Below are 27904 nucleotides of genomic sequence, written 5' to 3'. Positions count from 1 at the left end.
TTTTGGGTTTGTTTTTGTAGGTCTTTTCCTTCTCTTGTGTTTCCTGCCTAGAGAAGTTCCTTTAGCAATTGTTGTAAGGCTAGTTTGGTGGTGCTGAATTCTCTTAGCTTTTGCCTGTTTGTAAAGCTTTTGATTTCTCCATCGAATCTGAATGAGACTCTTGCTGGGTAGAGTATTCTTGGCTGTAGGTTTTTCTCTTTCAAGACTTTAAGTATACTCTGCCACTTCCTTCTGGCCTGCAGAATTTCTGCAGAGAGATCAGCTGTTATTCTTATGGGTTTTCCCTTATAAGTTATTTGTTGCTTTTCTCTTGCTGCTTTTAATATTTTTACTTTGTGTTTGATTTTCATTAGTTTCATTAATACGTGCCTCGGTGTGTTTCTCCCTGGGTTTATTCCATATGGGATTCTCTGCACTTCTTGGAGTTGATTGACTATTTCCTTTCCCATGTTGGGGAAGTTTTTGACTATAATCTCTTCAAATATTTTCTCAGACCCTTTCTTTTTTACTTCTTCTTCTGGGACGCTTATGATTCGAATGTTGGTGTGCTTAATGTTGTCCCTGAGGTCTCTTAGACTGTCTTCCATTCTTTTTTATTCTTTTCTCTTTTTCCTGCCCTGTGGCAGTTATTTCCACCATTCTATCTTCCAGCTCATGTACTTGTTCTTCTGCCTCATTATTCTGCTGTTGATTGCATTTGAGTATTTTTAATTTCAGTTATTGTGTTGTTCATTACTGTTTGTTTGCTCTTTAGTTCTTCTAGGACCTTATTAAATGTTTCTTGTATTTTCTCTATTTTGTTTTTGAGATTTTGGATCATCTTTACTATCATTACTCTGAATTCTTTTTCAGGCAATTTGGTTATTTCTTCTCTATTTATTTGGTCTTGTGGATTTTTACCTTGCTCCTTTGCCTGCAAGATATTTCTTTGTTTTCTCATTTTGTCTAATTTATAGTATTTGCTGTCTCCTTTCCCTATGCTACCTTGTAGTAATTCCTCTTGTTTCTGTTCTCTGCCCCCTGTAGTGGGGTTGGTCCAGGTCCCTTCTGATGGGAGGGTCTGGTGCCTGCTTTCTGGTGTGCGGATCTGAGTCTTTTCCCTCTGATGAGCAGGGCCATGTCAGGTGGTGTGTTTTAGGGTATCGGTGAACTTAGTATGGCTTTAGGTAGTCTTTGTGCTGATGGGTGGGCTTGTGTTCCTGTCTTGTTTGTAGCTTGGTGTGAGGTATCCAACATCAGCAGTTACAGGCAGTCAGGTGAGGCTGGGTCTTGGACTCTGATAGAGGCCTCAGAGAGAGTTCTCTGCAATTAATATTCCCTGTGGCTGAGTACTCTCTAGTGGTCTAGTGTCCTGGACTTGGTGCTCCCTCCCCAGAGCCTCAGACTTGACTTCTGGTCAAGGAATCCAGACTCCACAGGTCACTCGTCCCAGTTATGCCAGGATCATTGTAGTCCTTTCTGATGTCCAAGGTCTTCTGCTAGTGTTCAGCCAGTTTTCTGTGGAAATTATTGCATCTTTTGATGTATTCCTGATGCATCTGTGGAGACAGAGATGCACTTCACATCCTTCTACTTCACTGCCATCTTTTCTTCCCCTAGAATTGCTTCCATTCTTAATGTTCAGAACCTAACACAGACTAAGGTCCCAACAAATATTTTATAAATGAATTTAATGACTAAAAGTACTCCTCTGAAGCAGCACTTATCATTTTGGACTGCTCTTTGCCTTTTTAAAGTTAGTTCCTACCTCAGTTTCCATGGCCTCTTTCTTTTCCTGATTTTTCCCCAACCTCTTACTGTTTTTTGACTGTCCCTTTTTTCTTACATTCTTTCAAGATTAGTGTTTGTAAGTTTCCCAAGGACTTTATAAAATTTTCCTGGATGATCTCATGTACTTTCATGTTTTCAATTACCACCTTCATGTTGATGACTTCAACATCCATATGTCTTGGCTAGATCTCTCTTCAAAATACCAGGCTTATATAGCCAGTTGCCTACTAGACATCCTCTATCATAGTCCCAAACTGCCTCAAACTCAGTATATCCAAAGCTGAACTCACTATCTTTCTCTCTGTGACATCCCATAATCTCCTGGCCAAGGCCTATTTTGGAATCTGTTCCAAAATGTCTCTTAATTCCATAGTCTCCTCTGCATCTCTCTGCCCCACTCACAAAGTTCCCATTCTCTTCTTCCACCAGGTCATTCTCCTCTCTATTTCAAGACTTAAAAAGAGAATTAGGTCAATGTTTTTAGTGCTTCAATAGTTCTCTATATACTTCAGGATAATTCTCTCTCCCTTAACATAGCATGCTTATTCCTGTGTCACCTATTTGGAAGACCCTTCCTGTCTTATCAGCAGTCAGTCTCTTGTCCATGTAATCATGCAAGAAACTTTAATGTGTGCCTTCTATGTGTAAAACACTGGGCTCACGTATCTTCCTTCAAAAAGCTTCCCTGATCTGCCTCCCCATTTCACAAGATCGCCACTTTTACAGAATTTATCAGACTCTGTTATGATTACTTATCTATACATTTCTTTTTTCCCCTCAGCTTTATTGAGGTATGGCTGAGAAATAAAACTATTTAAAGTGTGCAACATGATGATTTGATACATACATACATTTGTGAAAGGATTCCCCCTGCACCAAGTTGATTAACACATCTATCATCTCACATAGTTATCTTTTTTGTGTGTGTGTGAGAACATTTAAGTTCTACTCTTTTAGCAAATTTCAGTTTGTGTCTTTTATCATCTTTTTCCTGTGGGGACTATCATAACTCCCAACCCATACCAGGCATTTAACAAATTGCCACTAATGGAATGTACAGTTGAATCTTTCATGGGTCTTCACAAAGGACAAATGAGAATCTTCCAATCTGACCAAACCTATATGTCGGGTCATTTCCCACAGTCCACCCCATGCATCTTTATGATTCATAGAAATTATTCATATCTTCCCAAGCTCAAGCAACACTTTGACTCCTTACATCTAAGCATACAGTCTATCTCCATTGATGATCTTTCCACACTCTGTTGGATGTGCAAAGTTCCTATTCATCCTTCCAGACCCACCATGAGTGTCACATCCTGTGTGCCTCCATTTTTCATTGCCTCAGAATAAGGGAGTTAGACACTATTCCGATTATTCCCATAGCAGCATATATATTCTAAAACTTACTCTTGCACATATGCTGCTTTTTAAAAATATCTTTATATTTGTTTTCTTCACCAAAATGGGAAAAGACTGAGAATTGAAATGTCTACTCATCTTGATATTCTCAGCAATTGGCACTATAAACTGAATGAATGGTTGACTGGATAAACACATGTTCAAATATGGGCTTTAGGAGGATTAAATTGGCAAAAGAGTAATTAGGAATATAATACAAAGGCAATGAATACCTCAACCAGGATGCCAGTACTGACAGAAATACTAAGTATATCAAGATGTCAATGTTAAAAGGAATTGACAACCCATCAATAAAACTCTAAGTCAGTTTTATTCAGTTATGCATGCCTTCGAAAAATCTAAAGAAAGCTAAGGACATCTTTCCTGAAAAAAGAATGCACATATGCTCATTCACAAACTCTTCTTGGCATAGTAAATCAGGAGATTCCTTCCTTTCCTAAATATCCCCACTGAAGTTCACACACCACTACTTTACAATTGTGAGACTGGATGGTTTGGAGGACGGTGATATCATCAAGCAACCTATGAACAACTTGAAAAATAGTTGGTTTAGAGAAGTGGAGAGAAGTCGGGCTTTGAATATACAGAATAAACACCTTGCAGTGTGCATGGTTTTGACTACTCTAGAGAGACCCTTGAGGAGCATGACATGTAACTTCTAAGGATGCTGAAGACTGAGGCAGTGGTCTATAACAGCTAGGCAATCCACTGGGCTTAGTAGGTAGCCCAGCGGATTGCCTAGCAAATGAAACAACTTTTTAATGCACTAGCCCTAATGAAGTGAAAAAGATCAGCTTATGGAGTGGGTACATGCAGAGGACTCTTTAAAGGCTAAGTTTAAATTATGAACTCAGACAATCATTTTCTTATATGAGAATTAGATACATCATTGATGAAGGTTTACTGTATTGAGTTTGAAATGCTAATGGGTCACAGAAGCAGAGATGCTCATTAGATAGTTGAAGTGGTTATTGAAAAAGAAACTGAAATTAAGATACAGATTTGAGATTCATTCCTGCTAAAGAGTGAATTTCAAATAGTATTCAAGTATGAGATTACCAAGTGTGATAGGCAGACTTTAAGATAGTCCCATGATTCTCACTCTCTTGTATTCATACCTTTGTGCAATCCTCCTTTCTTGAGTGTGGACCCTGTGACCTGTTTCTAATCAATAGAAAATGGTAGTGGTGGTAGGATATCACTCCTGTCATTGTGCTACCTTACATGGCAAAGGTGAAGGTATTTTGCGGATGTAACTGAGGTCCCAAATCAGTTAACACTGAGTCAGCTAAAAGGAAGATTATCTTGGATGGACTTGATCTAATCAGATGAGCCCTCTAAAAGAGGCCCTCTCCAAGTTCAAAGATTCTTCTTCTGGCCTTTAAGGAACAAGCCACCAAGAGTTCTATAGATACATGAAAATGAATTCTGTCAACAACCATGTGAGCTTGAAAGAGGATGGCATGCTTCAGATTATGTCACAGCCCTGGTTGACACCATGGCTGTGGCCTTGTGAGACCCTGAGCATAGAACCCAGCTGAGCCATGCCCAGACTCCTGACCCACCAAGACTCTGAGATAATAAATGTATATTGTTTTACACTGTTACCTATGTGGCAATTTGTGATGCAGCAGTAGAATACTAATATACCAATGGAAGAAGAATATGAAGAGAACCATAGAGGACCAAATTCCTGACAAATATATCCACATTTGAGTGACTGGGAAAAGAAGTGTGTACAATAACGGTTATTAAAAGGGGGTGGTGGTCAAATCGTGTCTTAGTTAGTTTGGGCTGCTATAACAAGGATTCTGGAAACTGGGTGGCTTAAGTAACAGTATTTATTTCTCACAGTTCTGGAGGCTGGAAGTTTGAGATCAGGGTGAAAGCATGGTCAGGTTCCGGTAAGAGCCCTCTTCTTGGTTTCCTTACAATGTAAAGAGAGAGCTTAGGTATCTTCAACTCCTTATGAGAGCACCAATCCCATCATGGGGGCTCTATGCACATGACCTCATCAAAACCTCTTATTTCCCAAAGGCCTACCTCCAAATACCATCACACTGGGGATTAAGCCTTCAACATATGAATTTGCAGAGGAACACAAACATTCTGTCCATAGCAGGTGGAAACTTCCTGCTAGTAATATAGTAGATGATGCAGGAAGTTGTCTCTAACTCCAAATACACAGAAATTCTGAATTTTTAAATAAATTTGTTTAAAATACATAGTCAAGCCAAAAGCAAGAAAGTACAACCCCATTTGCCAGAAATGAAGAGAGGCCCAAAGTAAGAGCACTGAGTAGGAGCTAAAACAGAATTCATGGGGATGAAGGAAATAATTACAGACCTTTGGGATTAGAGTTTCACTACTTTGGGAAGAGTAAGCAAATAGCCTCAGACCCAGGCTTGATGGAAAGCCTGAATAATTCTGTGAACCACTCAAGGCTGACTTGGTGAAAATGGGACAAGAATAACTCCACCAAGCCAACACAATAAGACAGCTAAAAAATAAGAAGTATAAGAATTAGAAGAGACAAAGATTTCATATTTTTAGGTGATATAATCATTTACATAAAAAAACAAGATAAACTATGATAAACATTAAGATAAACTATTATAAAAGATTGCTATAATAATTTATCAGAACAAGATCTGTATATAAAAATCATTAGTGCCCCCTGGTTCCAGCAATATCCAATTAGAAAATATAATAAAAAGATTTCTTTTATAACAAAAAATAAAGTTGGGATTAACATAAAAAGTAATGCCAGACGTTTATGTAGAAATTTTTAAGTAAAAATTATTTATGAAATAACTATAGCATACATATAGTTCAAAAATTTTAAATACAAAAAGAAAGAAATATTATTTAAAAATGCCCTCCCACCCTTCTCAGCCATTTAATTCCCTTCTCCAGTGGAAATCACTCTTGGTTTCTTATGCATTCTTTCAGAGATACACTAGGGATACACAGGCAAATGTATATTATATTTTTCTTTTTTTTAATAAAATGACAGCATAGTAGAACATTGCTCAACACCCCATCTTTCTTCATATATCAGTATATCTTGGGGATAATTTCATATGAGTGCATATGAAACTGTCTCATTCTTTTAAAGTGTAGCATTGCATTCCATTTACATAACCAGTCCCATACTAACCAATACTGGTACAAACAATGCTATTGTGAAAATCCCTGTACGTAAATCACTTTCCACATTTCTGTATGTAAAAATATCTCAGGTTCAAATTGCTAGAAGAGGAATTGTTAAGTCAAAGCTTATGTGCACTTAAAATGTTGATAACTAAGCCAAATGGCCAAAAAACTTCCCTAGAGGTTGTACTAATTCACACTCCCACCAGCAATGTAGGTTAGTGCCTGTTTTCACCCAATATACTCGCCATCTCAGTGTTTTTTCAAAATTTGATCTTTGCCAATACAACAGGTAAAAAAATGGTCTCATACAAGTGAAAACCACAAAGAGATACCACTTTACATACAGTAGGATTGCTATAATAAAAAAGACAGATATTAAGTTTTGGTGAAGAGCATTTATATACTGCTGGTGGTAGGAATTTAGGTAGGATTCAGCCACCTTGGAACATTTCTCAAGAACTTAAACACAGTGTTGCTATATTAGACGAAGCAATTTCACTCCCAGGAATATATCCAAGGGAAATGATAACATATGTCCACACATAAATTTGTACATGAATGCTTATAGCAGCATCATTCCACAAAAAGACAGAAACAACCAAAAGGTCCATCAATTGATGAATGGATAAACAGTATGTAGTATATCAATACTATTTAACTGTAAAAAAGAATAAAGCACTGATGGATGCTACAACACAGATGAACCTTGAAAACATTTTAAGTTAAAGATGCCAATTGCCAAAGACCATTTATTATATAATTCCATTTATATGAAATGTCCAGAATAGGCAACTATACAGACACAGAAAATAGGGATGGAAGGGTTGGAGGTGATAACTAAAGTTTACAGTGTTTCTTTGGGAGGTGATGAAAATAGTCTAAAATTGATTGTAGTGACGGTTATACAACTCTGCAAATATACTAAAACTACTGACTTCTACACTTTACATGAATGGGTTCTACAGTATATTAACTATATCTCAATGTTTCTCAAACTGTTACAAAAAAAAACTCAAATTGTTATAAAAAATGGTCTCAGTGTAGTTTTAGTTTGCATTCCTATTTTTGAGTGAAGTTGAGCATATCTCCATACATTTATTAGCATTTTAGGTTTTTCCTTTTGTGATGTGTCTATTTATATCTATTCTTAATTTTCTATTCATTTTTTTTAACCAATTTATATGAGTTTTTTGGTACATTTTAGCCACAACAAGATGCTTTACAAATTGGCAAAAACTATAAAGCTGTTGTGGTAGGCAGAAAAATATCCCACCTCAAAAGATACTGACATTTTAATCCCCAGAACATGTGAATATATTAGGTTCCAGGGCAAAAGAGAATTAATGTTGAAGGTAGAATTAAAATGGACTTTGACAGAGGGAGATTATCCAAGTGGACATAATGTAATCACTGGGGTCCTTAAATATGAAAGAGGGAGGCAGGAAAAGTAGTGTTAGGATGATGTGATGTGATGTGATGTGATGTGAAAAACACTTAACTGGCCATTGTTATCTTTGAAGATGAAGGGAGCCATGAATTAAGGAATGTGAGTAGATTCTAGAAGCTGAGAAAGGCAAGAAAATGGATTCTCCCTTAGGGTCTCTAGAAAAGAATGCAACCTTGCCAACAAACTGATTTTAGCTCAGTAAGACCCACTTTGGACTTCTGACCTTCAGAACTGTAGAAATTTGTGTTATTTTAAGCCACTAAGCTTGTAGTAATTTACTGCAGAAGCAACAGGAAACTAATACAACTGGATAGTGCAAGAATCTGAAAAAGATGAGGAGAAACAGAAACCCTCATGTGTCACTCATGTGACTGCAAACTGGTGCAGCCAATCTTTTATTTTTTACTTGAGTGTGTGCATCACTTGTGACTCAGCACTTCTATTTCTGGGTGCACACCTTATAAAAACATCCATGTACATGCACAAGAGACATACGTGAGGATGTTCAAGGTATTATTTGTGATAGCAAGGAGTTGGAGGCAACTGAGAAGCCCATCAATATGAATATAAATGTGGAAATGTGGAAATGTGGATTACACTTTTGAAGGAATGCTATGCAACAGGCTGAAACAATGACCCAAAGCTACTTGTAACAACGTGAATCGATCATAAAAACATGATGTTGAAAGGGAAATAAAAGTAAAAACAGTATTAAATGTATAAAGCAAGAGACAGTTCAAGATGGTGGAGTAGAAGGATGTGTGCTCACTCCCTCTTGCAAGACCATGGGAATTACAACTAATAAAATCATCAAAAAAAAAAAAAAGACACTGGAACTCACCAAAAAAGACACCCTACATCCAGAGACAAAGGAGAAGCTGCAATGATATGGTACGAGGGGCACAATCACAATAATTAATTCCCATAACCGCTGGGTGGGTGACTCACAAACTGGAGAACAGTTATACCACAGAAGTCCACCCACTGGAGTGAGGGTTCTGAGCCCCATGAGAGGCTTCCCAACCTGGGGGTCTGGCAACAGGAGGGGGAATCCCCAGGGAGTCAGACTTTGAAGGCCAGTGGGATTTAATTGCAAGACCTCCAGAGTACTGGAGGCAACAGAGACTACACTCTTGGAGGGCACACAAAAAATAGTGTACTCACCAGGACCCAGGGGGAAGGACTAGTGACTCCATAGGAGACTGAACCAGACCTACATGCTGGTGTTGGAGGGTTGCCTGCAGAGGTTGGGGGCGGCTGTGGCTCACCAGAGGGACAGGGACACTGGTGGCAGGGGTTCTGGGAAGTGCTCATTGGTGTGAGCCCTCCAGGAGTCAGCCATTAGCCCTGCCAAAGAGCCTGTAACCTCCACTGCTGGGTCACTTCAGGCCAAACAATCAACAGCATGGGAACGCAGCCCCCACCATTGGCAGACAAGCAGATTAAAGTTTTACTGAGCTCTGCCCACCAAAGCAACACCCAGCCCTACCTACCACCAGTCCCTCCCATCAGGAAGCACACACAAGGCTCTGAGATGGCTTCCTCCACAAGAGGGCAGACAGCAGTATCAAGTAGTATCAGCAGTATTCCATTCTGTGGAACTGAAAAACACAACCACAGAAAGACAGAGAAAATGAAAAGGCAGAAGACTTTGTACCAGATGAAGGGACAGGATAAAACCCCAGAAAAACAACTCAATGAAGTAGAGATAGGCAACCTTCCAGAAAAAGAATTCAGAATAATGATAGTGAAGATGATCCAGGACTTTGAAAAGAGATTGGATGCAAAGATCAAAAATATGCAAGAAAAGTTTAACAAACACCTAGAAGAATTAAAGAACAAACAGAGATAAGCAATACAATAATTGAAATGAAAAATACACTACAAGGAACCAATAGCAGATTAACTGAGGCAGAAGAATGAATAAGTGACCTGGAAAACATAATGGTGAAAATCATTGATGTGGAAAAGAATAAAGAAAAAAGAATGAAAAGAAATGAGCACAGCCTAAGAGACCACTGGGACAATGTTAAATGCACCAACATTCACATTATTGGGGTCCCAGAATGAGGAGAGAGAGAGAAAGGACCCAAGAAAATACTGGAAGAGATTATAGCTGAAAACTTCCCTAACATGGGAAAGGAAATAGCTACCCAAGTCCAGGAAGGGCAGAGAGTCCCAGGCAGGATAAACTCAAGGAGACACATAGTAATCAAATGGATAAAAGTGAAAGACAAAGAAAAATTATTAAAAGTAGCAAGGGAAAAATGACAAATAATATAGTAGGGAACTCCCATAAAGTTAACAGCTGATTTCTCAGCAGAAACTCTGCAAGCCAGAAGGGAGTGGCACGATATATTTAAAGTGATGAGAGGGAAGAACCTACAACCAAGAATACTCTACCCAGCAAGGATCTCATTCAGATTCGACAGAGAAATCAAAAGCTTTACAAACAAGCAACAGCTAAGAGAATTCAGCACCACCAAACCAGCCCTACAACACATGCTGAAGGAACTTCTCTAAGTGGGAAACATAAGAGAAGAAAAGGACCTACAAAACAAACACAAAACAATTAAGAAAATGGTAATAGGAACATACATATTGATAATCACCTTGAATGTAAATGGACTAAATGCACCAACCAAAAGACACAGCCTGGCTGAATGGATACAAAAATAAGACCCATATATATGCTGTCTACAAGAGGTCCACTTCAGACCTAGGGACACATACAGACTGAAAGTGAGGGGATGGAAAAAGATATTCCATGCAAATGGAAATCAAAAGAAAGCTGGAGTAGTGATACTCATATCAGATAAAATAGACTTTAAAATAACAAATATTGCAAGGGAAAAGAAAGGACACTACATAATGATTAAGGGATCAATCCAAGAAGAGAAGACAACAATTATAAATACATATGCATCCAATACAGGAGCACCTCAATACATAAGGCAAATGCTAACAACCATGAAAGAGGAAATCAACAGCAATACAATAATAGTGGGGGACTTTAACACCCCACTTACACCAATGGACAGATCATCCACACAGAAAATTATTAAGGAAATGCAAGCTTTAAATGACATAATAAATCAGCTAGATTTAATAGATATCTATGGGACATTACATCCAAAAACAGCAGATTACACATTCTTCTCAAGTGCACACAGAACATTCTCCAGGATAGATCACATTTTGGGTCATAAATAAAGCCTTGGTAAATTTAAGAAAATTGAAATCATATCAAGCATCTTTTCTGACCACAACACTATAAGATTAGAAATCAATTACAGGAAAAAAACTGTAAAAAGCACAAACACATGGAGGCTAAACAATATGCTACTAAATAACCAAGAGATCACTGAATAAATCAAAGGGGAAATCAAAAAATACTTAGAGATAAATGACAACAAAAATACAACAATCCAAAACCTATAAGATGCAGCAAAAGCAGTCCTAAGACGGAAGTTTATAGCAATACAATCCTACCTCAAGAAACAAGAAAAATCCCAAATAAACAATCTAACCTCACACCTAAAGAGACTAGAGAAAGAAGAGCAAACAAAACCCAAAGTTAGCAGAAGGAGAGAAATCATAAAGATCAGAGCAGAAATAAATGAAATACAAACAAAGAAAACAATAGCAAAAATCAATAAAACTAAAAGCTGGTTCTTTGAGAAGATAAACAAAATTGATAAAAACTTTAGCAAGACACATCAAGAAAAAGAGGGAGAGGACTCGAATTAATAAAATTAGAAATGAAACAGGAGAAGTTACAATGGACACCGCAGAAATAAAAAGCACCATAAGAGACTACTACAAGCAATTATATGCCAATAAAATGGACAACCTGGATGAAATGGACAGATTCTTAGAAAGGTATAACCTTCCAAGATTGAATCAGGAAGACACAGAAAATATGAACAGATCATCCCCATCCTTCTCAAACTCTTCCAAAAAATTGCAGAGGAAGGAACACTCCCAAACTCATTCTATGAGGCCACCATCACCCTGGTACCAAAACCAGACAAAGATACTACAAAAAAAGAAAATTACAGACCAATATCACTGATGAATTTAGATACAAAAATTCTCAACAGAATACTAGCAAACAGAATCCAACAACACATTAAAAGGATCATCCATCATGATCAAGTGGGGTTTATCCCTGGAATGCAAGGATTCTTCAATACACACAGTCAATGTGATACACCATATTAACAAGCTGAAGGATAAAAACCACATGATCATCTCAATAGAAGCAGAAAAAGCTTTTGACAAAATTCAACACCCATTTATGATAAAAGCTCTCCATAAGGTGGGCACAGAGAGAACTCATCTCAACATAATAAAGGCCATATACGACAAACCCACAGCAAACATCATTCTCAATGGTGAAAAACTGAAAGCATTCCCTCTAAGATCTGGAACAAGACAAGGATGTCCACTCTCGCCACTACTATTCAACATACTTTTGGAAGTCCTTGCCACAGCAATCAGAGAAGAAAAAGAAATAAAAGGAATCCAAACTGGAAAAGAAGTAGTAAAACTGTCACTGTTCGCAGATGACATGATACTAAACATAGAAAATCCTAAAGATACCACCAGAAAACTACTTGAGCTAATCAATGAATTTGCTAAAGTTGCAGGATACAAAATTAAAACACAGAAATCTCTTGCATCTCTATACCCTAACAATGAAGGATCAGAAAGGGAAATTAAGGAAACAATCCCATTCACCATTGCAACAAAAAGAATAAAATACCTAGGAATAAACCTAACTAAGGAGGTAAAAGACCTGTGCTCAGAAAACTATAAGACACTCATGAAAGAAATCAAAGACGACACAAATGAAGAGATATACCATGTTCTTGGATTGGAAGAATCAACACTGTGAAAATGAATATACTACCCAAAGCAATCTACAGATTCAATGCAATCCCTATCAAATTACCAATGGCATTTTTCACAGAACTAGAACAAAAAATCCTAAAATTTGTATGGAGACACAAAAGACCCCGAATAGCCAAAGCAATCTTGTGGGAAAAAAATGGAGCTGGGCGAATCAGACTCCCTGACTTCAGACTATACTACAAAGCTACAGTAATCAAGACAATATGGTACTGGCACAAAAACAGAAATATAGATCAATGGAACAGGATAGAAAGCCCAGAGATAAACTATGGCCAACTACGGAGGCAAGGATATACAATGGAGAAGACAGCATCTTCAATAAGTGATGCTGGGAAAACTGGACAGCTACATGTAAAAGAATGAAATTAGAACACTCCCTAATACCATACACAAAAATAAACTCAAAATGGATTAAAGACCTACATGTAAGGCCAGACACTATAAAACTCCTAGAGGAAAACAAAGGAAGAAACTTCTTTGACATAAATCACAGCAAGATCTTTTTTGACCCACCTCCTAGAGTAATGGAAATAAAAACAAAAATAAATAGGTGGGACCTCTTGAAACTTCAAAGCTTCTGCACAGCAAAGGAAACTACAAGCAAGATGAAAAGATAACCCTCAGAATGGAAGAAAATATTTGCAAATGAATCAACAGACAAAGGATTAATCTCTATATAAACAGTTCATGCAGCTGAATATCAAAAAACAAACAACCCAATCAAAAAATGGGCAGAAGACTTAAATAGGCAGTTGTCCAAAGAAGACATATGGATGGCTAACAGGCACATGAAAAGCTGCTCAACATCACTAATTATTAGAGAAATGCAAATCAAAACTACAATGAGGTATCACCTCACACAGGTTAGAATGGGCATCATCAGAAAATCTACAAACAGTTAATGCTGGAGAGGGTGTGGAGAAAGGTGAACTCTCTTGCACTGTTGGTGGGAATGTAAATTGATATAGCCACTATGGAGAATAGTATGGAGGTTCCTTGAAAAACTAAAAGTAGAGTTACCATATGACCCAGCAATCCCACTGCTGGGCATATCCCCAGAGAACACCATAATTCAAAAAGACACATGCACCCCAATGTTCATTGCAGCACTATTTACAATAGCCAGGTCATGGAAGCAACCTAAATGTCCATCAACAGATGAATGGATAAAGAAGATGTGGTACATATATACAATGGAATATTACTCAGCCATAAAAAGGAATGAAATTAGGACATTTGTAGAGTCATGGGTGGACCTAGAGACTGTCATACAGAGTGAAGTGAGTCAGAAAGAGAGAAATAAATATCCTATATTAACACATATATGTAGAATATTAAAAAATGGTACAAATCAACTGGTTTGCAAGGCAGAAATAGAGACACAGATGTAGAGAACAAACATAGGACACCAAGTGGGGAAAGCAGGGGTGGGGGAGGTAGGGGTGGGCTAAATTGGGAGATTGGTATTGCCATATATACATTACTAATAAGAAAAAAATATCAATTTGTGCACTTTAAACATATGCAGTTTTTTGTAAAAGAAAATGCAAAATATCCTGAAAAAAAATTTATAAAGCAAGACCATTCATTTAAATTTTTTAAAACATAACTCTATTAGATATTTACCATAAATTCATAAGTATGTGAATAAACACTTTGAATGCAGATTGGAAAGATACATTATATAAATGAAAGTGTTAATGGGGTGGTAAGGATAATAGGACTGGACATAGACAATTAGAAATGAAAAATAAAAGTAAACAAACCAAAAAGTTAAAAGGTGGTATGAACTAGATTCACCAAAAAAAGGAGAGACATAACTCAAATAAATGAAATCAGAAATGAAAGAGGAAACATTACAATGGATACCACAGAAATACAAAGGATCATAAGAGACTACCATGGACAATTATATGCAAAAAAATTGGACAATCTAAAAGAAACAGATAATTTCCTAGATACATACAAAGTACCAAGACTTTCATGAAGAAATAGAAAACCTGAACAGACTTATTACTAGTAAGGAGATTGAATCGGTAATCAAAATCCTCCCAACAAACAAAAGTGCAAGACCAGATGGCTTCACTGGTGAACTCTAACAAACACTTAAAGAAGAACTAATATCAAGCTTTCTCAAAATCTTCCCAGGAAATAGAAGAGAAGGGAACCCTTCCAAACCCATTTTACGAGGCCAGCATTACCCCACTACCAAAACCAGAGAAGGCTACTACAAGATAATAAAATTACAGTCCAATATCCTTGCTGAACATAGATGTAAAAATACTCAACAAAATATTAGCAAACCAAATCCAACATATCTTAAAAGAATTATATACTATAATCAAGTGGAATTTTTTCCAGGGGTGCAAAGATGGTTCAACATCCACAAATCAATCAAAGTGTTACACCATATTAACAAAAAGAAGGATAAAAATCATATGGTCATGTCAATAGACTCAGAAAAAGTATTGGGCAAAATTCAATATCCATTTATGATAAAAACTCTCAACAAAGTGGAAATAGAGGGGACAAATCTCAACATAATAAAGACTGTATATGACACATCCACAGCTAACATGATACTCAGTGGAGAAAAGCTGAAAGTATTACCTTTAAGATCAGGAACTGGACAGGGATGCCTATTCTTGCCATTTTTATTCAACATAGTACTGCAAGTCCCAGCCAGAGCAATTAGGCAAGAAAAAGAAATAAAATGCATCCAATTGGAAAGGAAGAAGTAAAACCATCACTATTTGCAGATGATATGATACTATCTATAGAAAACCCTAAAGACTCAACAACAACAAAAAGCTGTTAGAACTAATAAACAAATTTAATAAAGTTTCAGAATACAAAATCAATATACAAAAATCAGTTAGGTTTCTATACACTAATAATAAACTATTAGAAAGAGAAACTAAGAAAGCAATCCCATTTACAACTGCATCAAATGGAATACAATACTTAGGAATAAATTTAACCAAGGAGGTGAAAGACTTGTACACTGAAAAGTATAAGACATTGATGAAAGAAGTTGAAGAAGTCACAAATAAATGGAAAAATAGTCAATGCTCATAGATTGGAAGAATTAATATTGTTAAACTGTTTATACCAAAGAATCTACAGATTCAATGCAATCCCTATCAAAACTCCAATGGCATTCTTTCACAGAAATAGAACATACAATTCTAAAATTTGTATGGAATGACAAAAGATCCTTAATAGCCAAAGTAATCCTGAGAAAGAAGAAAAAGCTAGAGACATTATGCATCCTGATTTCAAACTATATTACAAAGCTATTATAATCAAACAGTATGGTATTGGCATAAAAACAGACACAGATCAATGGAAGAGAATAGACAGCCCAGAAATAAGCCCACACAAATATGAGTTTATGACAAAGAAGCTGAGAATATGCAATGGGGAAAAAAAATCTCTTTGATAAATGGTACAGGAAAAACTGGACAGACACATACAGAAGAATGAAACAGACCACTCTCTACAGTGTACACAGAAATTAACTCCAAACAGATTAAAGGCTTGAACATAAGACCTGAAACCATAAAACTCCTAGAAGAAAATATAGGCGGTAAAATTTTGACATTGGTCTTGGCAATGAATTTTTTGGATTTGACACCAAAAGCAAAGGCAACAAAAGCAAAAGTAAAAAAGTGGGATTATGTCAAACTAAAAAAGCATCTGCACAGCAAAGAAAACTGTCAACAAAATGAAAAGGCAACCTACTGAATGGGAGAAAAAATTTGCAAGTCATATATCTGATAAGGGATTAATATCCAAAATATAAAAAGAACTCATACAACTCAATAGCAAAAAACAAATTCAAGTTAAAAAATGGACAGAGGATATGAATATGCATTTTTCCAGAGACAACATAGAGGTGGCCAACAAGCACATGAAAATGGTGCTCCATATCACTAATTATCAGAGAAATGCAAATCAAAACCACAATGAGATACCACTTCACATCTGTTAGAATGACTATTATTAAAAAAAAAAACAAGAAATAACAAGTGTTGGAGAGGATGTGGAGAAAAGGGAACGCTTGTGTACTGTTGGTGAAAATGTAAATTGGTGCAGTCACTATGGAAAACAGTATGGAGCCTCCTCAAAAAAATTAAAACTAGAGCTACCATATGATCCAGCAATTATACTTCATTGCAGCACTATTTACAATAGCCAAGATATGGAAATCCACTAAATGTTCATCAATGGACAAATGGATAAGTTGTGAGATATATACATATATATATGTATATATCCACACATCCATACACGTAAGATGGAATATTATTCAGCCATAAAAATAAAGGAATTACTGCCATTCGCAACAACATGGATGGACCTTGAGGGCAGTTTGCTAAGTAAAATAAGTCAGATAGAGAAAAACAATGCTGTATGATCTCACTTATACATGGAATCTAAAAAACAAACAAACAAACACAAAACTGATGAATACAGAGAAAAGATTGGTGTTTGTTGAAGGCAGAAGAGGGAGGGTGGGTGAAATTGGTGAAGGTGGTCAAAAGGTAGAAACTTTCAGCTATAAAACAGAATAAATAAGTCCTGGGGATGTATACAGCATGGTGACTATAGTTACTAATACTGTATTACATATTCAAAAGTTGCTAAGTAAATCTTAATAGTTCTCATCACAAGAAAAATATTGTAACTCTATGGAGTGATGGATATTAATTAGACATTGTGATGATCATTCACAACATACACATATATCAAATCATTATACTGTACATGTGAAACAAATATAATGTTATATGTCAATTATATCTCAATAAAAATGGTAAACATGAACTTTTTCTGATGTTTGAATTCTACTTCCAAAATTTATCCCACAAAATAGCCACAAATGTTCAGAAATGAATATATAAACTATGTAAAGTATGTTTCTTGCAATATCATGTGTGATAATGGAAAATTACAAATAAAAATGTTCATTAAAATGAAACTAGTTCATGAATTGTGGCCTATTTGTGTTATATAGATGTGATGAAGTTGTTTAAGAAAAATATGAGGTAGGCTTACACAGCTTGACATGGAAAGAACTCCAAAATGAACAATGCTAGAAAAGACCAACATATATAACATGGTCCCAAATATACCCACACAAAGAAAGGTGTATGTTTGTGAATACAGTGAATAGAAAGTGGGTGTAGAGGTTAGAAATTGTTAACAGGAGACCCAGCTGAAACTTGTGTTTGCTTTGAACTTTGCATAAATTCAAAAAACAGAAAGTGTCACTATCAAAGTATGGTCTGGATGGACTGATAGATATTATGAGAGGATCAAAATCTCCCTAAATTTGATAATTGTTGAGTTTGTGATGAGGGTGGGGAACAAAGGGCATTGTTTATTTTGCTCTCCACTCTTGTTTTTTTTTTTTTAATTAAAAATTTTTTTAAATTAATTATTTATTGGCTGCATTGGATCTTGGTTGCTGTGTGCAGGCTTTGTCTAGTTGTGGTGAGCGGGGGCTACTCTTCATTGCAGTGCATGGGCTTCTCATTGCGGTGGCTTCTCTTGTTGTGCAGCACAGGCTCTAGGAGTGCAGGCTTCAGTAGTTGTTGCACACAGGCTCAGTAGTTGTGGCTCACAGGCTCTAGAGCACAGGCTCAGTAGGTGTGGCGCACGGGCTTAGTTGCTCCACGGCATGTGGGAATCTTCCCGGACCAGGGCTTGAACCCATGTCCCCTGCATTGGCAGGCGGATTCTTAACCTCTGAGCCACCAGGGAAGCCCCACTTTTGTATTCTTGACTGTTGCTTAATTTTAAAAAATGTACTGATGTATTAACTGCCAGAAAGAGAGAGAGAGAGAGAGAGAAAGAAAGAAAGAAAGAAGGATGGAAGGAAGGAAGGAAGGAAGGAAAGAAAGGAAAGGAAAGAAGGAAGAGGGAAGGAAGGAAGGAAGAGGGGGTGGGTGAGGTAGGACTTTAAAAGACAACTGCATGCTGTGTACTCCATGTACTGACAATTATACTCAAAACAATTCTATACATCTAGAACAAGGTTAGCAAATTTTTTTCTGTATGGGACCAGATAGCAAATATTTTAGCCTTTGTAGATCCCATAACATTTACAATCTCTAGGATTCAGTAAAACATTACTAGATGGGCAAAGAAGCACAATTAATATGACTCATAAATAGGCAATAGAAATAAACTCAGAAATAGCAAAGATGATAGAAATAGCAGACAAGGACTTTACTACAACTATTATAAATGCAGTCAAGAATTGAAAGGAAAAACTGATAACAAGGGAAATGGAAACTATTATAAACTAAGCAAATGAAACTTCTAGAGAGGATAAATATTTTAACATCTTATGTAAAACTAACTGGATGGATTTAACAGATTTGACACTGCAGAAGAAAGAGCAATAAACTTGAAAACACAGCAAAAAGAAAAAAATAACTGGAAAAAAATAAAAATAAAAAAAGATCAGAGCCTCAATGACCTGGGGACAATATAAAGCACTCTAAAATTGTGTAGTTGGAATCTAGAAGTGGAGGCAGAAGAAACATTTAAAGAAACAATGTCTGAAAAATTTTCCAAATTTGGCAAAAACAAAAAACAGACAGATCTACCAAGTGCAACAAACACTAAGCAGAACAAACACCAAGGAAATCACACCAAAGCACATCATTACATAATATGAATACCAGTGAGAAGGAGAAAAATCTTGAAGGCATCATGAGGAGAAAATAGGACATTACATATGGGAGGACAAGATAAGAAATCCACTGACTCTCATCAGAAACAACGCAGGCCAAAAGACCATGGAATAATATCCTTAATATGCTATGGGGAAAAAAGCCTGTCATTTTACGTACAACACAAGAAATACTCCAAAGTTAAGGCGAAATACACCTTTTTAGACAAATAAAAGCTGAAAAAATTTGTCACTAGCACACCTGCACTACAGGAAATGTTAAAGGAATTTCTTTAGACAGAAGTGAAATGATACCTAGTGGAAACTCTGATCTCTGAAAAGGAATAAAGGGTGTTGGCAATCGTAAATATGTGGGAAATAAAGAGAAACGTTTGTTTTCTATTTCTAAATTTCTCTAAAAGATAGTTAAAGCAAAAGTAGTAATAATGTATTGTGTGGGCTGCAATATGCATGAAGGTAAAATGTGCAATGGAATAGCACAGAAGTTATGAAGACACAAGTATACTGTTGTAAAGTTCACGCGTTATACATTATTTACAGATAGGCTGCGATAAATTAATAATACATATTTGTAAAAACTATCAGTCATGTGAAGGGATGTTCGTAGTCAAGGATATACAGTTTAAAGCAATGAAATACCATTTCTCACCTGTTATATTGATTAAAAATTACAGAAGATGGATAGCATTCACTGTTAGTGATGACGTGGTATGCAAGTAGGAGTGTGAATTACTACCGTTTGGACAATAATCTGGCATAATACATTAAAGTGAAAAAGTTCAAACCTTTTGATTCAACAAGCACTACACATCTGTACATGGTTATGTTTAAGAATATTTTTATTTTGGTGGGTATGTTATATTTTTGTTTGGAGGAAAACTGGAAAAAAAACCTGAAGATCTATAAGTAAAAGAACAGTCAACTAAATCTTACTGTATACATAGTATGGAATACTTATAGGTATTGAAAAAATGAATTAGATCTATTATGTATGTTGTGGAATGAAGTTTATGCCATGTGGTAAAGAAAAACAAAAGATAGATGATAGATAGATAGATAGATAGATAGATAGATAGATAGACAATTTTTGTTTAAAGCAGAAAAAATCTATCATGCTTTTACACATCTATAAAGGCATGAAGAAAAATGTGGAAAGATTCTCACAAAACTATTACTTTGGAGGGAGAGACTAGAGAGGAGAGGACAAATTATTAATTTACCCTATTATTATTCTGTTGTGTTTGACTTGTAGCAAAGGATACTTAACTGAGATACTTTCTGTCTCAGTTTTAACAGAGATCCTATAGGCTAAAATCAAAAACTCTAACACATTACCCAGCAGATAGTAGTGCTTCAGACCAATGACTTCTGGTGTCTCACATTTTTCTCCCTTCCAAAGGGGAGCGTTCAGTGTTCCTGTTCTACCACTTTACATCATGGGTGAAGGAGTGGGGTACAGGTAATGTGTGTTTTGGGATTACAGGCAGTAGACCAGAGGAGTCATAGCCCACTACGCAGTCACTGTTGCTCACCACCCAGAGAGCTTGGCTCTGAATACATTGACAGGACAGATTGGAGGTTATCTCACTTCAGAAATCAGAGAATATTTTTTATGTATGAGAAGCATGGAGCAAAGAGATATTTGGAGCCTAAAAGACTGATACATGGAAAAGAATGTTAATTCTCGCCAAGCATCTATGTTCCAGAATGCCCTTCATTAGACTTTCATTGAGCAAATCTATAACTAACTAACTAACTAAATAAATAAGAAACTGCTGTGTGGTTTTGTGTAGGAATGTTTGTGAGAAATTTGTCTTTTATGTGAATCACTCTCCTCTTTAGAAGAACCTAAGAACTTTCTCTTGGGCCACCAAAAGTTCTGCTTCTGATGCCCAGGTTACGAGCCATTATATGATGGAATCTGTGAGTCCTGTGTATCATATGTCTCTTAGATTTATTTGAGAATAACAGAGCCAGATTGTGAATTAAATTTATGTTGTGCAAGGGCCTGTGGCTGTCAGTGCTTTAAATTTGCCTCCTGTCTCATTTTACTCTTTAACCTTTTTTTTTCATTTAATAAGACTTCTGGCAACCTAAAAACCTCTTGAAAATGCATGGTTCCTATCCAAGATATGGCATTTTCCATGTGGTTTATTCATGTCTAAACAACATCTGTGCTTGCTGAATGTCAGTTATGGAAAAGTTACAATTCTGCGTTTTAAGAATGTTTGGGGTTACTAATAATCTAAGAATCTTGCACTACAATATTTTATGTTTTCCACATATGACACTACAAGTACATTTAAGAGAGACATTGGTGTCCTATCTGTGTAACACTTTGGACAGATGAGTAAAATGCATAATTAAGCAAAAACTTTCAGAAATGGAAATTTTGCAAAGTGAAGCAGTAAGAATGAATAATTAATCTTAGATTCTAATCTTCTTACTAAAGTAAAAGGTTAAAATGTATGTCGAAACCTTCTTACCAAGCTTAACTGGTGCCATCATTCGTCTGATGCACTAAATCACTATGTTGGCAACCATCTCTTAATACTTATTCTGACAAATGACACTCAATAGCACAGTGTGAGTAAGTATTTTCAGGACTTTTGGTAACAACAATGAACCAAAATAGACATTTAAAGGAATGGAAAAATACCAGAAATGGAAACAACTAGTATTTCCTAGAAAAGTCTTTGTCACTGTCACTGTGGTTATTCACTTAATTGATCTTTTGATTTGCAAGTGCATTCATCTAGCTATAGCTATACAGATGGCCATCTCACATCAATAGACTTAAAAATAGTCATCCTAACCATCATAGGTTTATAGTCTGGTTTGTATGTTAGGCTCTTGCTTCACCAGGCTTTCTCCACTCTCTTAGGGCTTGTTCTCAGAAAATACAGAAGTAAGATTTTTTTCCCTCTAACTAGATAGGTAACCACTGACAACCACCATGTATCTACTAGGGAAAACTCCCCAGATATTAAAAGAAGAGGAGGCAGGAAAGGAAGAGAAAGGAAAAAAGAAAACAGGAAGACCTCTACAGATGGTTAAATTCCAAATGGAATGGTCACTGACTTGCTAAGAAAAACTATATATAATTTTCCAACTATTCTTTTTTAACTCCTTGGTTGACCAAAGAGAATATCTCTCCAGAACAAGTCAATTCGACTCAACAAATATTTGTTGACCCCCTGTTCTTTGCCCCTCACTGTGCCAGGTGCTGGAGATAAGGGAGCAAACAAGACAGATGTGGTCCTTGCAGTCCTGGAGCTTACAATAACAGGGAGGACGCAGGGAGGATGGGAGAACCTCTGTTATTAATAACTATTAGCACAAGCTTTCCTTCAATATTTAACCCTAAATTGAATGATACACTGATGAACTTAGGAGAAGATAATTTCTGTAATATTACTTATGCAAGATTAGTCATCTTCTGATTTGTTTGCATCCAGGGAAAAGAAGAGATTAATGAAGGCTGTCATTGTTGCCTGCATCTTACAGTTTTCTCCTAATTTGTTTTGCTTGCTTAACAGATTCAAGTCCTTTCTCCAATACCTCTCATCTGTTCCCCTACAGAAAATGGCTCAGATGTACTGGAATACCATCTTGTGTCTGACTTAGCAATTTTGTAACATGCTACAGTTAGAAGTTAACAGAGTACTGTTTTTTAAACACTGTAGATTGTGCATGCCTAAAGAAAAAAGGGATTCGAGAACACATTCCCAATATATATTCAGTTGGTTTTTTTAAACTTACTCAAATTTTACATATACATAAGTAAATATATATTACAAATATATATTTATAACATATATTGTAAAATGTACACAAAATATAAATTAATTTTAAAGTGAAAGAGTAAAATTCATTTTTGAATAATTTATTAAAATAAAAAGCCTTTCTTCTCACTAAAAATTATAGAAAAATAAGCTAATCCATGAATTATAACATTTAGTTATAATTAACATTTGGTTACCATAATTTTATTGCTCCTGGTATTGATTAGTTCTCCTTTCAAACAGCAGAAGCTGCTGCATTTTCATATTTTTTAACAAGTGGGTTCAAAATTCACTCAATTACTCAGTTGAAAGATTGAAACAAGTTAGTAAATTGTTTCCAAGTTTTTAAAGCATTTTTTTGTAGGTGACAAAGTTACACAATTGTTAACAACAATAACAAAAAAGCCCACAATAGTGGTAACATTTTGAAATATTTGTTTTGAAATGTTCTCCTTATAGCACTTTCTCACTCCCTGTTGAAATGTCATCTTTACTTTCAGGGACAAACAAGCCTTGTTTTTTATTTTTTCCAAAAAAAAAAAAATCTCTTAGGTAACATACTGCTAAGAGACATATCATTACAGAAAAGATCAGCAAGTTTAGAATATTTGCCTTCTTTGGTAAAAAAAAAAAAAATTAACTCACTTTTAACTAAATTCTTTCAACTTTGTTGCAAAAAATTTTCACAGTCACTCACCATCTCCTGATGTTAAGATTCTACAATTTAAGGGTTTGTTTTAATCAAATTATTCATATAGATAAATCACTGAAGTATGTAAACTACATGTCCCAGTCTCATAAAAGCAATCCACTGTGCATTGTCAATTCGAAGATGCACATTTTTCATGTTTAACATCTCCAAAATCAGGAGGTGTCTTATGCCTACTGCCCAAACAGTATGGTGACAGAGTTGGCTCTGCACATGCTCAGCAAGCCTAGATTGGTTTCAGTGGAAGCCAAGAACATCCCAGAGGTTACAGCGAGACATTCTTCTTATTTTAAGAAATGCAGCTTCATTAACACGCATGTCACTGAGGATGATACAAGGTGAGACAAAAAAGTGATCAGGAGTGTTCACACTGAATATGAACCTATTTAAACAATATTTTAAATACTTTTTTTGCTTATATTTTCTTTTGAATGAGCAAGTGTGATAGTAAAGCGACATTTTTAAAAAAAATAAAAATTTAATTATAAATATTCTAAGTGATAAGAAAGAATTGTGTCATAAATTTATGAGACAGTTCTTTTTATTTCTTACTAGTACATTAAAAATAGTATGTCTTACTGTTAAATTCCTAGATTCAATGAAATGTTGTCAAAAGTAAAGTCACCACTGTCATCTCCTCTACATTTTGGGCAGTTTTCCCTCTTCCCTCAGAACCCCACTTATAACATACAGAACACCGGACGATTTAGGGTCGGGAGTCGCGCCATCTATTTTTCTTTCTTTCTTTTTTCATGTCATCTATTAAATGTTGGTTTCTTTTTTTTTTTTTACCAAACACAAATGAAAGTTCTAGTATTTTCTTCCCACACCCAGTCTTGCACACAGCCCACTTTGGAGACCGCGGCACTAGGGTGTGGTAAGTGCTGGGCAAGCAGAGAGGAAGAACATCTCTGAGGAAAGTTCTCTCAAGAGTGTCAACGAAGTGCCACTTCCCTGCGGCCCTGAAAGGCGAGAACACGATCACACCCTGGCGATCAACTCACCTCACCAACCCGGTCAACCCTCGCTCGGGCTGCCGAGCGAGGCTCTCCTAACCGCACTGCGTAGAAGGGGAACCGGCGGCGTGGAGCGGTCACTGCCTTGCTCCGGGCGACACGGGCAGAGCCTCCCGGGGCGGGGGCGGGGAACCGGACCCTGGCCGGCCCGCTTCCACCGCTGACTGTGCGGCCGCTTTCCCTCCGCCAGCGGCCCCCGCCACGGCCCAGCCCCGCCCGCCGCACGTCCGCGCGCGCCCGGGCGCCGCAGCGCCCACCCCGGGGCCGCCAGCGGGGCGGGCACGGGCACCGGGACGCCGGGAGCGCACACGGCCGGCGCGGCACGTGCGCCCCGCAGCACCCGGGCCACAGGCTCCGCGCCGCCCCGCAGCGGGCCCGCGGGCGGGCGGGCGACGCGCGGTGAGTGACCCGGGGTTCGGCGGGGTGGGGGCGCCGGGACCCGGGCTTCGGTGCCTCGCTTCTCGCCGGGAGGGGGGATTGGAGGCGGCCTCTCCTCACCACGGTCCTCGCTCCGGGCGGGATGTTCGCCTGAGGGTGCCGGGTCGCGCTTGGCCAGATGGGGGGGAGGCGGCGCTCAGACTGAGCCTCCGAGGCGCGCTCGGAGGGGTGGGCGCGCTCGGAGGGGAGCGTCGGCGTCTGGAAAGTGCAGCGGGCGCCCCTCGGGGTCCGGCCGCGGGCCAGGCCCAGGACGTGACTCGGGACTCGAAGGGGGACCGTCTGTGAGTAAGATAGGGAGGAGTCTTACCTAGTCTTGCATGGGGGCGAGTTGCCCCTTTCTCCGTAGCACTTTCCTGGAGCGTGGGTAGACCCAGAGTCCCGGCCCGGCTAGTCACTAGCAGAATGCAATGGCGCGAGCCGCGGGGCCAAGTCTCTTCAGAGAGGCCCTTTTCACCTGGTTGAGGGGCACTGAATACAAGCATTGGAAGAGGTTAAGTATCCCTATGATTAGATTTAGATCTTACGAATAGCAATCCTAATGTATACAAAAAATTTTTGCCCTCGTGTGTCTAAAGAACAGGGCAAAATCAGCCTTTTGAAAAACTCCGAATGTCTGTTACAATCCCCTAGGTGTATATCCTGTGTCGATAAAAATCTTCGTTGATCACCTACTATGTACTTGGCCCTTGGGTATCATTGTTATCCTCTATAATTCTTTTCTTTTTCAATTTATTTATTTATTGACTGCGTTGGGTCTTCGTTGCTGCACGCAGGCTTTCTCTAGTTGTGGCGAGCGGGGAGCAGGGGCTCTAGGCACGCGGGCTTCAGTAGTTGCGGCCTGTGGGCTCAGTAGTTGTGGCTCAGGGGCTCTAGAGTGCAGGCTCTGTAGTTGTGGCCCACGGGTTTAGTGGCATGTGGGATCTTCCCGGCCCAGGGATGGAACTCATGTCCCCTGCATTGGCAGATGGATTCTTAACCACTACACCACCAGGTAAATCCCCCTCTATAATTCTCTGAAAACCCAGTGAACTGGTTGTAAGTATTCTCGTTTTACAGATGTGGAAACTCTCACACTTTCACAGAGAGTGAGTTACAGGTTTTTGGCTCCAGGCTCTGTGCTCCTTGCCGTTGTACCTCTGATGCAAAACATTATATCCACCTCCACTTGGGCAAGCAAACATTAGATTCTGGCTCCCATTAACAAGGAATGGTACAGTGCCCTGTTTCTCTGTCCAGCACATTACTGAAAGGACCTTGGTGGCTGCGAGCTGATACTCTTTCCTTCCATTTTAATGTGAAATTCTCAATTCACTACTGTCACTTTCTTGAGCACAAAAGACTCTAGAAGAGTTTGCAACATTCTTTTAGCATGTATCATGTTTCTTGACTGTCATGATGTTTACATAAATTCCCAAATGTTGGCCAGCTCTGAATCTTTCCTGTATTAGAATGAGTTCTAGTGTGGAAAAATTCTAAAGCACATGTGAGATTTTTATGGGAGAAGAATCCTATAAGTACAGTAGATGTTGTACATCATTTCTCAATTGTGGACTTTTTAAAAAATTGTACCTGCTTTGTTCTTTGGCCAATTATTTGTCATCTTTGCAGTTATACTCACAGCACTGCTCTCAACTTCTGCATGTACATTTGCGCAGGCTAATCTGGAAAGAGCTAAATCCCAAGGAAGCCTTGCTCAGTTTCCTTTGTTGCTGGAACATTGTGGTGCTCTTTGCTAATGGTGACAATTTTTTTTTAAAGTATATGTATTGAACATTTGTTATGTTCAAGATATTGTGCTGGTCGTTGTAATATATATGAAGAAACATAAGTCTCAGTTCCTGTCCTCAAGAAGTTAAAACTCTTTAGGAAGAAATAATTATGAGAACATTTAGTATTATCAGAAATGATAGGTGGCATAAAGTCACCTTTTATGAAGGAGGTATAGGATCTAGTTTTAATCAAATTAATCCTTCAATGGTGAGCCAGATAAATGGGCCGAGAGAGAGGTCAAAAAGTGAGGCTAACTTAATTCTAACAATGTCCTTGATAAGTAGGTGATATTATCTTTTTTCTAATAATAATAATAATTATAATGGATGATAGTATTTATTGAGCTCTTTCTATATACCAGACACTTTGCTAAGAGCTTCTCATTTAATTCCCATAATAATCCCATGAGGTAGGTGCTATTTTTATTTTTATTTTACAATTGAGGAAACTCAAGCATGGAAGGTAGTTCTAATTTACCCAATTCTGAATTTATTTCTGGTTCTTCTGTATTATCTTGATCAACTTGCAGATTTCTCTACCTGTAGAATAGAGATACCAATAGTTACTTTATTTAGTAGAAGACCAGATATTAACAACTCAGTCATGTCCTCTGCATTGTGGTAAATTGGTAAGTAAACTCCTATAAAAGATTATTAAGATTAGAATTTTAATTTACATCTCTATTGCAGTAATATGCAGAAGAAAAGGAAAATACTAAGTAAAACATCAGGCAGAGATACTGACACATGGGGTCATTAGTGTAGAGAT

The 27904-nt window shown here is 37.5% G+C and overlaps 2 protein-coding genes across 10 annotated transcripts in view; one reads left to right on the top strand and one right to left on the bottom strand.

The window, feature by feature from the left end:
• The window catches only part of C1H1orf141 (chromosome 1 C1orf141 homolog), a 205821-nt gene extending 180632 nt beyond the window's left edge, over nucleotides 1–25189 (bottom strand). For 2 of the 3 annotated variants that reach the window (XM_057716955.1, XM_057716947.1), the window contains exon 1: nucleotides 24917–25181. The gene's annotated coding sequence lies outside the window, so the exon portion shown is untranslated. Of the gene's footprint in view, nucleotides 1–24916 lie in introns of all 3 variants that reach the window. The other variant, XM_057716964.1, reaches the window with a different exon arrangement.
• IL12RB2 (interleukin 12 receptor subunit beta 2) overlaps nucleotides 25014–27904 on the top strand; it is a 79494-nt gene continuing 76603 nt past the window's right edge. For all 7 annotated transcript variants that reach the window (XR_009050080.1, XM_057716827.1, XM_057716837.1 and 4 more), the window contains exon 1: nucleotides 25014–25327. The gene's annotated coding sequence lies outside the window, so the exon portion shown is untranslated. The remainder of the gene's footprint in view (nucleotides 25328–27904) is intronic.

This window comes from Hippopotamus amphibius, chromosome 1 (assembly GCF_030028045.1).
Source record: "Hippopotamus amphibius kiboko isolate mHipAmp2 chromosome 1, mHipAmp2.hap2, whole genome shotgun sequence".
NCBI lineage: Eukaryota > Metazoa > Chordata > Mammalia > Artiodactyla > Hippopotamidae > Hippopotamus > Hippopotamus amphibius.
The sequence above is the reverse complement of the archived record's forward strand: the minus strand, read 5'-3'. Positions and strand labels throughout refer to the sequence as shown.